The sequence below is a fragment of the Phalacrocorax carbo genome, chromosome 5, assembly GCF_963921805.1.
Source record: "Phalacrocorax carbo chromosome 5, bPhaCar2.1, whole genome shotgun sequence".
Classification (NCBI taxonomy): Eukaryota; Metazoa; Chordata; class Aves; order Suliformes; family Phalacrocoracidae; genus Phalacrocorax; species Phalacrocorax carbo.
The window spans coordinates 13,145,073-13,158,850 of NC_087517.1; the positions used below are offsets into that span (position 1 = coordinate 13,145,073).

A 13,778-nucleotide genomic window follows, 5' to 3' on the forward strand; every position below is an offset into this window, starting at 1 on the left:
AACATGCCTTCATGCTCTCAGACCTCTCTGTTATTAAGAGGTGGAAGCATGGATGATTTGGAATTTGTTGGGATATTTTATATAGCTTAGGCAGGCTGGTATCATGTGTTATTAGAAAGCAGAGTTGGCTGGGAATGTGCTAGTAGTTGCAGGTCACTATTTAAGGTACAGGTATATACATTTCTCTGAATAGCCAGAAACTGTGGCTTAGACTTTCGGCTGAGAAGTGAAAGACAAATGTTAGAGGGTCTGGTTAAATTGAGCAGTGTGGAGGTTTAAACTTCAGTCTTTTATGCTCGGCCATTGGGTTGTTCCTTGGTGTGCAGGTGCCACATGGTCTTTCCCTAGAAGGTCTCATTTTCATCCCCATTTAAATTGGGAGAAGCTTTGTGGGATGAGAAAACTCTTTCCCATTTTGTAGAACTAAAGACTTACTTACAATATCTTCCCTCCTTTAAGTAGGTGTCAGTCACCTTTTTTTTTGGTTAGCTACCATAGACTAATTCCTCCCTCTGCTCTGGGTTTGTAGTCGAACAGAGTAGTTCATCACCAAGGGAAAAGAAGTCTTTATAACTGTTTCTTTTCATTTTATCTCAGCTTGTCAGTGTCTGGCAGATTCTCCATCCTTTACGCCATTCCTCTTCAGCTCACTAACAGAGCCATCATTAGTGCTGCATATGGGGCAGGCTCCGGACTTCATTACTCCTCTGAAGTTTTGTTCACTCTTTCTTGGGTTTTCTTTGAACTTTTTTTTCTTTATAGGTGAAAAAGGCAGGGTTCTGCTCTGAGTCTGGTCTTCGCTTTGTATGTTCTTAACACTTGTAATTACTGCTGGACTGTCCTGACTTGAAGTGGTGTTTTAACTGTGCCTAACATTTCTGTTTAGAAAAGCATTTATGATGTTGGCATGTGTATCTTGTTTTGTTAAGTTTACTGTACTGTTTAGAACAATCTGAGATTTATAATTGCTTGTTTTGTAATACAGCCACAAAGAATTAAGTAAAGGCTTTACAGTAATCTCTTTTTTTCCTGTAGACAAAGAAACATTATCGTGTTTTCATATATCAACTTATTTAGGGTCAAAGTTTGGCTTGTCTTTGAATTGGATAGGCATATATAAGTGCTGCATCTGAGTAGTTCACAGAGGAATTTGGCACTTTGATTTTTAAATGCAGTGCCAAACATGTGGAGAGAACAGTGTAGCTTCATTAGAATGGAGCCCATGCAACGATGGGAGGTATATTTTTAGCAAAAATTACTACGAGAAGAGACGACAACTTAGGAAACCAATTGCAATTAAAATTGTGAGTGAGTCGATACTGGAGATGGGTGATGGCTAGCTTTAGATATTTGCTAGCTAGGCAGAAACTCAGAAAATTAATGGTTTTTGAGAGCAGAAATATGGAGGAAAGATGGCTTTATGTTTAAGACTCTACACTGGGACTCAGAAAACTGATTTCAGTTCCTTTCCTGGCTGCCTCACAGGATGCCTCTGTAGTCTTGGGGATGATTACAAACTTTTTACCATATGTTTATGCTGCATCTAGTGATCTGGAGCCCTCATTTTAGTTGGGATTCATGAAATTCTAGCCTACCAAATAATATTTACTCATTAGTCTCTACCAGAAAGTAAACAAATGGCCTTTGGAAAAATTAAACTGAGTCACGTTTACACTGAATAGGGATTCTGTGTCCTGGTCAGTGATGGATGAAAAGTAGGGTCTTCAGAGATGATGACTATATCAGACTTGATGCTCAGACCAGGCATGGGATCATTTAAGCTTTTTTCAAAAAATGGTGTGAGGAGGGAGAAGGGAGAAGTGGAGGTGATGCTTACCATGAAGGCTATGAGCTGTTTTCCCAAGATCTTAGTCACATAACTCAGGAAAGAGGAGGGACCTGACAGAAGTAGAGAGACCCTTCCTCCAAGAGGACTTTATAACATTATTATTGTATTGGCCAAATGCAGGCACACTTCTTTTTAATGAAGGAAAAAATGCCTTTTTTTTTTTTTTTTCCCTAGATAAATCATCCACAAAGAAGCTTCTGAGAAAAATAGAAGGAAGAAGGCCAAAGAGGCATGCCAGGGAAGGAAGTTTGCAGAGTCCAAGGGGTTCAGAGAAGACTGCAGTGGGACTGCCTCTGAGAGGGAGCGTTTACATCACTAATTCTTGACGAGTTTACCTTCTGGGACTCTGACCTTGGACTGCTGCCGGGACATTTGTCTTGGACTTGGCCTCTCGGCTGGTGAGTTAGTGATGGAATGACAGACATCTCTGCTGTGCTGAAACATGATGTTTTCAGATTGCTCAGCGTGAGGGGTTTTGATCTCTGATCATTCTGTTCCTCCTACTCCAGTGATGAGAGGATATGTCAAGTAGTTAAAGCACAAACCTGGGAGCTGGAAGACTTGGCCTCTGTTTCTGAGGCTGCCACAGCCAATTTGTGATTTTGGACGAGGCCAAGAATGACAGATGTTAGATGTAGGGTTTTCCAGATGACTTAGGGCTCTCTTAACTCTGCTGCCATTGGACTCAATGGGACTTTCTTCCTTGGCTGGTGGGAACAAGGACCTTATATTTCAGACTGTGTGTGAAGTAGGTAGGTTTCTGGTATCATTTGGATACAAAAAAATATGTCTCTGCTGCAGTGCAGGGAGATGATGCAACTTTTGCAGATGCTGTTTAGTGGGCGGGGGAAGCACTGTTCAACTAAAAAGGTAGGTCAAATTCAGGCCCTGGTTATACTGGTTCAAATCCAAAATAATGTTGATGGTGTGTTTAACCAGAATTCATTGTTATACAAATACCTACTACTTCACAATCACACAGTATGAGTACGCGTGATGCAGTATGGGCAGGGGAAGAGTGAATGGAAATAGATTGGCAAAAATATATCCCAGACTCAGTAAATAGCATTGCAAGGGGTTACCTTTGTAATACTGCTTTTCCACAGTAGCATTACAAGAAGATACTATTTACAGATTGTGCCCAGTTTGTATTCTCTGAAACTAGGAAATTTTTCCACTTTGGAAAGGCTGGAACTTCTATTTGGAAAATCGAAAAGCATTTTTAATTTCCTTATGGAAAAATAATTTTTTATTTTGACAGAAATATAAAATGTTTCTCTCTGGTTTTCTAGAATGATCAACCCAACACAGAGTTTGCCAGAATAACCAATCTGGTCCCATCCTGGTGTTTCATTTCCCTCTGGACTGTCTGATGAAGAGATATGGGTCCACACAAAGTTGTTCCGGGGGAAGTGGCAGTATTGGTCCTGCAGGCAGCTCCCAGCCTGGGAGTCCTCTGAAAAAGAGGAGGTGTGAAGGAGACATCAGGAATTGGTCAGATGGTGCCATATGCGGCGAACAGGCTGCAGAGAGGTGTTCAGTAAGACCCAGAAATCCCAGATACACTGTTTATTTGCAGGTTGAGATGCTGAGCCTAAGTTTGGTCATCTGACAAGGGAGGACAGGACCATATTGCCCCATCCTGCTGCTGGAAAAAGTTACACAGCAGAAGGACCAAGTGCCACTCTCCCTAGAGAAAAAAGAATAGTTGTGTGCTCCGTATGCTCTCGAGGCCTGCTCAGGCACGTCCTTCCTGTACTGTGGGCAGTCTAGAGGCAGGGGAACATTGTTTTAGTGAGAGCTGCTTGACTGCTTATTGGGGATCCTACAAGCCCTCTGGGTTCGATCTTAAAATCTGCTTGGGTTTCCAGTGCTTTGGTTTGTGTCATGGCTGCTGCAATGTTGGGGATGCTGTAAAAGCACAGGCCGTATAAGCTGTTACCCTGCCATCCTGCAGCGTGAGCTGGCAGGGAGCCGTGCAGGGTGCTAACGGAGACCAACAAGACAAGCTTGGTCCCCTCACACCCCTTTTTTGATAAACCTGGTGAAACCAAAAGACTGGACGCGTCAATGTTGACAAATCAAGCTTTACTGTCAGAAGGGAGTTGTGTTGGGGATTTCCTTGGGAGATCTGCCTACAGCTTCCTTGGTCTGGTTTGCAAACAATTGCAAAGAGTGAACTTTGCTCAATGGGTTTTACTCCTGTGATCTTCATTGCCCAGAATGGTGCTCAGCAGCTGTACTCTTTGGGGGAGGAAAGGCATTTTCTGTGTTTAAAGATGTTTGCAGTTATTTCCCATCTCTCCTTCTACTCTTTTCGTATTCATATTTTCAACGCTAATGAGAATCATGACTATATGCTAAAAAGATCCACTGTTCCTTAAAACTTCTCTTGGAATAGCCAAAGACAAAAAAAACCCAGTAATGAACTAAAGCTCCCTCTGAGTCTTTGACTCATCCAGTCACCTAAATTAATCAGTGTTAAAGAAGAGTGTGTGGCTTGGTGTGACCACCCAGGGCTCTCTGTCTGGCTCCATGACTTAATGCTGCTTTGTCTGGGTATCACAGCGTGCATATGGTGCGGGATTATGCTCTGTCCTCAGGTGCCTGCCACACTTACACTATGTAATCAGATTGAAATCGGGATGAATGTCAGCTACAATGGAAAACTATTTCCAAGCAGCTGTAGTTTTAATTTAGGCCTTTTAGGATAAAATTTTCATCTCCAGTATAAATCCACTGAAGGCAGAAGTTTATTTAGATGCACACCTGTTGAAAGTAGAATCTAGACATAAATGCTGTGCTCAAGCAGTATCCCAGGCCCTGCTTCTGTGACCTTCCATGTATATATACATGCTCTTAGTGGTAGCCTTAGATTAATAGTCACGGCTGGATGTGGAATAGGCAAGAATGAAAACAGTGCCTAACTCCATTGGATTCTTGGTAGAAACATCGCAGGCAATGGGGTCTAGTGTTTGGGAGGCACCAGCCCATAAGTTGGGGTTCCTCCCTTCCCCCAGCTGTGCCACTGGCTTGCCATAAATCCTTTGCAAATCAGTCACCTTCTCTGGAGGTTCAGTTTTGCTTTTGTAAAGCAGGAACAATGATTCCTTTCAGCTGAGCCTCCACAGCAGTGATTGAGCGGGGCTTACAAGCAGTAATGCAGTCTTCTGGGAGTGGGAGCGCTGAAGCTACTCGAGCGACTGTTTTGTACTAGGAGAAGAATGGATCCTTAAAATATTTAATCAACAATCTCTGGGTATATATAACGCCACTTCTGCATTAAATACTCTTAGTGATTTAGGGCTTTATTATGTCTTTCCCTCTTTTGTTTATCTCATGTTCTCATCAACAGGAGCTTCATTTTAGACTATGATAAAGCTTTTTAACCATACTTTTACTGGATATAGTAGTTAGAAAATCTTCTGCATACGTTGGGGTTTTTTTAATAGTGACCCCATTCTCACTTTCTGAACCATCTTTACTTTTTTTAAAGGGAAGCAATAATGAATTTCCATATGGGCTATACCTTGTAAAAAGATTATCTCCATTTATTCTTTTTATAAAGTTTTCAGAAGGGAAGGCACGGTCCCAATGCACAGAAGCAATTTTTCTTTTCAGTGGATCCTGTGACTCAAATCTAAACCTTTGCTCTCAGAGGAACACTTTTCAAATGTTTACTTACTGCTTGATTCCTGATAGGCAGTCTGGAAAAAAAAACAGATGAGGTGTTGCTCCTGAAAGTTATACTGCTTTATATTTTTTGAAAGGAAGAGATTGGACTGATTTGTCTAGCAGCTTGCCTTTTCTCAACTGGGGGAACAAGTTCCTTTGTAGCTCAGGCTTTTATCAGCAGTCCAGTAAAAGTGGTTTTTTTTATATATACATAAAAATATCATACAACATTTATATGAAGCTTTTCATCTTGATGGCTCCAAAGTAGTTGACAAATTTGTAAAGTAATTTGTCAACTACTTTCCTCAAGAGTTATGGCTTACTCCAGCACAAAAATTGAGGTATTCCTATGCTTGCTGAAATTATTCTTGCTACTAATAGCTTTTTAAAGTAACCATTACAAGTCTTTGTAATGCATGTATTACAAAATTTAAATATAAGAATTTTAGAAACTTCTTCCTGGTCATCTAAGGGGATTTAATTAAACATGAAGCCACCTTTTTGTTCGAGTGAGGCCAGGGGCAACTGGTGTGCTGAGCAGGAGGATCAGCGCTGCATGTGTGCTGTGTGTAACTGGAGGAAAAAAAGATAAATAATCCAACACTGAAGACAAAACCAGGGTCTTAGAAAGATCCCCTTCTGACAGTCGCTTGGTGACAAATTCCTGTTCTGCAGCACAGCTGGAACAGATTACTGAGTATGGGTGAAAACTGCATGAACCGATGGGGACTCCTGCTCCTCTCTGGTACCCCCTTACCCTTCCCAGGCTTGGAGAGGAGCCTCTGTGCCAAGAGCAGGTTGTCTTCCCAGGGCTGGTGGTGTTCCTCACAGCAATTTGCCCTTTACCTCACTGGTGACACCATGACTTTCCATGGCTGGTATTTCCATATAAGTCTTATATATGAGCGTTTGCCTCTTGTGGAAGGGCTCTGCATATACATCCCTCATACGAGCATACTCTGCATCTGTAAGGCTCCATCAGAGGATCATCTTGGCTGCTGAGCCTTCCTCTTGTGCAAGTTGTTGGCTACCTTATGAGCAAACATGTTGCAAGGTGACTAAGGGTTTCATGATGGGATCCACAGCATGAGTGTGTTGATGGAGTCACGTGCTATTTATTGGCTCCAGTGTATTTCACTGCGCCCTTGGCGCATTTGTGCTTCCTGTATGAAACTTGGCTGAAGGAGTCAGAACTGCAAGACATCAGCCCAAATTCCAGCTGGGATGCATAACTTGGCTACATGACATTCTCCCCTCTTTGCCCCCCTTAGCGACTTCCCATGTTAAATAGTTTCTCAGGATTCAAAGGGGAAAGAGGAGATAATCTCCAGGCCAATGATTCTGATAAGTAGAAAAATTGCATAAATAACCCATGGTTAATAGTAAGAAATTGTCACTTGTCTCACTTGCCTGGAAGTTGTATCTTGCTGAAATGACAGTTTTTGTCTTGCTGTTGGGGGTTGGGATATAGAGAGTGAATGCTGGGGGTTGGGATTTATTTTACACATATTTTCAAATTGAAAAAAAAAAAAAAGTGTGACTTATTTTCTTTTGCTGCAGCTTGCTCCCAATTTTCAGTTTACATGAATAGCTGTGGAAACAGCAGTCTTATTGCCATATACTTTAGCTATTAACACTGTGTCTGGTTTGACAGTACATCTCTTAATTTTTTTCATTCCCTTGCGATCATAAAATATGTATCAGCCTTCCTTTTTAATCTCCTTTGGTGTGTCCAGCTAGTTAATTTGCACCTTTCTTTCCTCCTTTAGAATTTGATTTTTCTAACATCATATACTTAAGCAGAAGAAACAGACCAACTCTCTATTAAAACTTCATTTTGTTTTTAATTAGATATTTGTTTGAATTCATATTTAATAGGATGATTTCTCCAGGAGCCCCTAACAGCTTTCTACCCCAAATGTTTGCTTCATTGATATTTTAATTGCTGTAATAATCAGCATTCTGAATAAGAGGTCTTTCCCCTAGCTCAGTAAATCCATACTGGCTGAGTAAAGCATGTCGGTGATTTATGTGCAGATAAACAGCTTTGGATCCTGTCCAATCACTTCATCAGTTTTAATTCGGCTGCCTAATCAGCAGCAAACAGGAGGGTTGTTTTTTGTTGATTTTTGCTTTGTTTTGTTTTTAATGGGGTGGGGGCTGTTAATATAGGGTTTGGCATGTTCCCCAGAATGGCACAGATAGCTCCCCATTTCTCATCATGTTCATGTCAAAGTCAACTCTAACTTTCTGAAAGCGTTTATGAGAAGGGGATGAGATGCCAAGACCTGCCTTTGGGCTTTCGTTGGTATCTAAGGAACCACACAGATATGCAGTCTGAACAACAAGTCTGCCCTTATCTCATGTTTTATAAAGGACATCTCACAGATGCCTGAGAAAAGTTGAAAGGCTCATACAGAAGCAGATTTTATTTCCTGCGTGTGTTTAGGAGTTGATGTCTTCAAATTATTTTCACAGCAATCGTGTTACTGCTGTTGCTGTTTCTTTATAGACATAATGACTTTGATGGGGTCCGGGCGGTGGAGGTGACTGGAGCCTGTGGGGTGCAGCTGCCTAGGGGCAAGGAACAATATAGCCCACTGTCACCTTTGCAACTCCAGCCTATAGGTGGCTGTTATGTGTCAGCTATGTGCGCAGTGCTGTAAAGGCCAGGGGGGTCCAGATGACCCTGGACCGAGGCTCTTCTAACTTCAAGCTTGTGACCAGAGTTCCTGACCTCATTTTTGTATACCACAACCCAAGCAAATGACTGTTAAGGTTAAAATGTTGGACCATTTACATTATTATCTGTTAGTGCCATGTGTCCAGAGGTGAAGTGTTCTGTGATTTATAAGCAGCCTCTGAAGGATTACAGAGAGCAACCCCATTTTGGTCATCAGATCTAGGGCAAGCAATACCATCTGTAATAATAAAGCTTACCTAAAGAGCTTAGCATGGATTGAGTAGTAAACCATAGCTGTGTGTCTCTGAACATTGTCAGCTACCCTGGCTGTCCTTCATTTCAGTGTGTAACTGTGCTTGGCCACTTCCCTTACACTGGGAGACTGCAAGAGATGTTAGTACCTCTTTTGTATCTTTTTTTTTCCTGTTTCAAAGCAGCTCTTGCTGTGTAAGCAAGTGGTAGGCTTGGGAAAGCTGTGCTATGCTGGGTGGCCACCACTGGACTGTTCAGAAGACAGGCTAATTTGGAAGAGGAAGACATTGGCATTGTTACTGTACCTTCTTGGGGGTTTCCATCATAAGCCAAATAACATATACCACCTTTTTTAGCACTTCATGTTAAACCACCGCAACTCTGTGTCACTATTACCAAGAAGAATCTCAACCGGAGCTGCTAAATTAAAACTTTTTATCTCAGCCTTAATTCCTTGCACACGCCCATAGCTGTAGGGGCTTTAAATAGAGCTTTGAATCATCATGAAATTCAGAGAATTAGGCTGTGCTAGAGGGAAGGGCAGTAGGGTTTGTGGCAGTTTGAGATCAGTTTGCAGTGCAGATGTGTGTGTCCTGAGGGACCTTGGGCGAGGTGTTTAATCCATCTGCTGTGCTGGCTTTTTTATAGCTTGCAAAAGGGCAATAACGCTTCCCACCCTAGAATAAGGATGAAGAGAGGATAAAACCCATGAATAAAGAGAAGACATTCAGATCCTGTGGTGGTTCTGGTACAGCTCCGCCTCCGCTACAGCAGTCACTGGGCTTTTTATCTGCAGTGCTTGAAGATTTTTCAAAAATGGTGTGAGCATTTTTATACTCTTCTTGTGCATGCTCAGAGGAAGGCAATATGGCTTGCCCAGTCAGTGACAAGGTGGCAGTCATGCCCCTGCCATCATATCTCACTTAGAGCTCAGCTGGCAGCCCTGGAGATACAAGCGTAGCCTTGGGGAGAGCAGAGGTCCCTCCTTTCTCCTGCTAAGCAAAGGTTGTGAGCCAGCTATTGCACTAGTCCCACAGGTTCCTTGCCTCAGGATGGGCAGTTTATTAATTTAGTTTTGGAATGCCCTGCTTTTGGCTAAGGCAGCATGGATTTGGAGGGGTGTGTGGAGGGGGAAGTTTGACCATTATACTTTGCTACTTACACTATCCCGCTTCTTTTTAATTCACGACAGCTCTATGGAAGGACTACCAGGCTTGGGATTTTTCTGGCTTTGACTGAGCACAGTCTGCAGGTCTGGTTCTTTTAACAGCAACAGGAGCTCTGAGCATCCTGTTCCTGTTAAAATTAATGGGAAACAAACTTCAGGAATCCTGAAAGATGACGACTTACCATGCGTCTATCTGCTGCTTTAAGGGAGAGATAGGAAAAGTTTCATGCTGTAACCTGAGAGGGAATTCAAACATCCGAGAAGTAATTTCAGGAGAAGGCTCAGTTTCATGCAGATCAAAGGGTTAGGTTAGGGAATCCTCTATTCTCTGGCCAGAAGGGAGCTATTAGGTTAGAGAATTAGGCAGTCTGCAGACCAAAAATCCTTCTAGTGATCAAACCCAAGAGTTTGCGCTGACCAGTGTCTGGAGGTTTTTGCTAACAGATGCATCTTATTTTCTCTACAACCTGGTATGCCGGGCTCTGATTTGCCTCCTGGGATATCACCAAAAAAACATTACCACTGTTATAATTTTAAAGAGCAAGAGTCAACTGGCAGGGAAGACTGAGTCCTTTTGTCAGGTGCTCTGTCACGCTGGGTTCTCTTGGGTTGCCCAACTTCAGGATTCAGCCCTGGCAGAACAGCTGCAGAAATTTTCACATCTTCATCCCTTTCCTATGATTTCTTCCACAAGGGAAGACTGATAGGAAGAGGAAGGAAATGCGGGAGTGCGTATGCATGTTAGTCTTAAACTGTTGAAAGAAGGGACTGTGGGAGCGTTTTCTGGGTTATGGAAATGTGATGAATGAAGTTTCTTGTAGAAAACAATTGCTTCAGTCCTCTCAGTGAACTGGGTGACTTGTTCCTCTGTTGCTGCAGTTTGCTTTTTCCATATATTGCTACATTTATTATGACTTTTTATTTATTATTTAAATTTTTATTTTCCTTTTTCTTTCTCCCTTTCTCCCTTTCTCCCTTTCTCCCTTTTCCTTTTCCTTTTCTTTTTTTCCTTTTCCTGATTTACACTGTTTAGAAGCCATTGTTCAAGGGAGAATTAACAGGGTGGTGAGAGGTCTGCCTATGGCTAACGTGGTGGCTCGTCCCTGAGTGCAGCATCTTCCTGCAGGAGCTCTCTGGCATGATACAGGGTTTTGGCGGATCAGATTTTAGTTTCCCTAGAAAAAACATTTTGTCTTTTTAGTGTCTCCATTCCTTGTCCATGATGCAAAGTTAACGGCATGTGCTCCTTCTCAGGAGCGCAGTGAGGACAATCCCATCTGGTTTGTGAATGCTCAGACATTGCTTTAAGGGAAGCCATGTAAATAACTAGATAAATGATTTCAGTGAGATTGTCTGTTGAGCATAATAGGTAGCAGGGTCAGAATCTCTTCACGGTGAATCATTTCTTACTGGCTGAGTGGGATTTTTGCTCACAAGCCATTGTGCAGAAGTGTCCTCTGATTTTTTCTGTCTCTGTCTTTTCCCTTGATCTCTCGCTGGTAAGCTCCAGGGAGCAGAGACTGCCACGGCCAACGTCTGCACAGTGCTTAGCAAAAAGAGTTCAGGCATAGGGTAGGCTTTGGACTGCTGCCATCATGTGAAGCTAAAGAATAAATTATTAGAAAATAATCTAGAATTTGTTATGATTTGTTACAATTTTTGCCTCTTTACTTTCATCATGTTTGGGTGGAATTGAGGGTTTTGGATAAGGCAGAAGGGTGACAATAATGAAAATATCCTTTGAGGTGTGGGTTTCTTGAGCAGATTTGTTCATTCTGTGCTTTGCTTTGGGAATAGTACCCTCAGTGTTTGAAAGAGGGGGGATATGGTCTCACACTAGCTGTCTGCCCTGACAGGCTTCTGTAAGACCTGGGGCAAATCGTCTTCATCTGGCTGTAGCTCCTGGATTGACTGGAACAGTTTAAATAGGTCTTTACTAACCTGTATCTGACTGCATTTGTGAGTAGTTCTGCTGACAGAATGGAGGGTGCAATGAACTCTGGCAGGAGTGAATGATGAGGCAGAGCATTGGGTGGTGGGGACAGGAACGTCCCCGAGCAGAGCACTGCAGTGAGGAATAAGATGTGTGTTCACAGCCTACATTTCTCACTGGTGCAAATTTCCCACTTGGAAACTGGGACAAGAGCAATTCCTTGTACCTTCTGTGAGGACTGTGAAACGTTCAGGCAGGGCTGCACAATTTCTAAGTTAGACTGAGTGTGTTAAAATATTTATTGATTCTACAAACATTTGCTGCTAGCAAATCTGTAGGCTAGGACTTTTGCAGAAAGCAAATACTAAAAAAATTATTGCAGCTGAAGCAAGTTTTGAAGCAACCTTCAGATGAGCATTAAGGAAAATTTTAAGCTGTTTTGTGGTTAAACTTAAGTAAGATGTTCTTTACATTTTGTTTCCAAAATAATGTCAAAATTTGACATTAAATTCCCTTCCCCATCGGATGGAAGATGTAGTTAGAAATATCCACTGAACACTCTTTTTCTGATGTTTCCACAGGTTACTAAGGATTTTCCCTGGAGCGTGACTTCAAATATGACACTTCAGTAATGCAGAGGCTGTAAGTAAATAATATAATGTTTGCAACCCTTCTTTAAAGCTGTGTTTACACTCTTTCTAGAGCTTTGCTAGAACTTATCTTTGCCAGACTTTACCTTGCAAGGAAGTGACTGGAAGCTGACATGGTTCTAAAGTAGACCATGCCATTTTAGACACTTTGCTTTATCAGCTTCTTGTCTCATTTAAGAACTCCAATAATGGTTGCTTAATCTTCAGGAGGAAATCTGAAGACATCTGTCAGTATTGCAGGAAATGCCACAAGCAGACAAAAATAAAAATACCTCATTAACGTAGATGAGCAGTGAATAAAATGCAGCAACACATTACCAGAAGCTGGCATGCATTTGGTTCCCAGGCACAGAACAAAGGCCAAGAACCTTATTTTGCTTGTGATACCACTAATTAAAAAGGCCTACTAAAAGCTGAATGAATGAACTCGAGGGGCTGCTGCCCTGGTCATGTATTTGTTGGCCTTTCGTAACTTGGTGTCAGAGTTCAGTATCTGAGGAGTCTTATCAAAGAGGCAAACTTTTGTGCAATTCCTCCTTGTGAATGCTTGAAAGAAATAAATTTCCCTTCTCTTCCTCAACTTTCTCCATCTTTTTCTAAGGTGAATTAGTGAGCTGTTAATTTTGGTAGCTCTTTTCTGAATTCTGCATGGTTTTTCCTGATCAATTCTCTCAGATCTGCTCAATCTCCATTTAATTCAGTCAGCTACTCAACATCCAAACCTTTTGTAATAAAAAGAGTGCTAATTTTTCCTTTTATTTCAATTGTAGTTGATGTCTTTCGTGAGGTGTTATCATATAACTCAATCATCTGCCACTGGAATTTGTAATTTAATCAATAAAGGAGGACACTTTTCTCAAGGAGATCAAACAGGAAAGAGCTCAAGGAAAAAGCACAGTAAAAGGAAGGTGAACAATAAATAAGGGTGATAGGAACTGCGGTTTGCACTTCATAGCTGGACACCCTGGTGGCCATATGTGCCTGGCAAGTAGCAAGCAAAAGAGATACCACTATAATAAAATTAACAGAACTAATGGTTACACCTGTGCACTCATCCTGCAAAATCTAGAGGGAAAATCATGGAGGTTACTTAAATTGCTATGGCAAGTACCTTGTATCAGCTCCACCACACTGAATGGTGTTAGCATCCTTGTATGTGAGCAGTAGCGTTCAGTCTAGCAGCTTGATATCAAGAGAGACACCAAGAGATGAAACTCTATGCTCTGCAAGATCCTCCAACCTTTCTGTTCACACGCCTTTGTTGCATTGCTGTTGCTTTAGGTAAGGGCAGAGGAGGGAGTAGCCACAGCATCAGGCCAGTGGAGCACAGGGGTCTCCCTGGTCTCAGTGGCCTGTGTACCTGCTCTGTCCCCTGCCTCTGTGTTTGTTTCCACTGCTTCTGCTGCCCCAAAGGAGGGGGTGGTACTGCACTGGCTTGGCAGGATGAGGTGATGCCTATTCGTTACTAGTAGTGAGAGCTCTCTTGGTTTCATGCCCTGGCCAGTTTGAGAAGCACAGTGTCCAGAAGATCATCTCTGCCAGTTCTGCTGCAGAAGTGAATTTTGTCC

The 13,778-nt window shown here is 42.1% G+C and overlaps 1 protein-coding gene across 6 annotated transcripts in view; it reads left to right on the forward strand.

Moving 5' to 3' along the window:
- The window catches only part of SEMA5B (semaphorin 5B), a 280,379-nt gene that overhangs the window by 76,927 nt on the left and 189,674 nt on the right, over nt 1–13,778 (forward strand). For 4 of the 6 annotated variants that reach the window (XM_064451222.1, XM_064451217.1, XM_064451216.1 and 1 more), the window contains exons 2-3: nt 2,024–2,247; nt 12,142–12,202. The gene's annotated coding sequence lies outside the window, so the exon portion shown is untranslated. The remainder of the gene's footprint in view (nt 1–2,023; nt 2,248–12,141; nt 12,203–13,778) is intronic. The other 2 variants (XM_064451220.1, XM_064451221.1) reach the window with 1 other exon arrangement.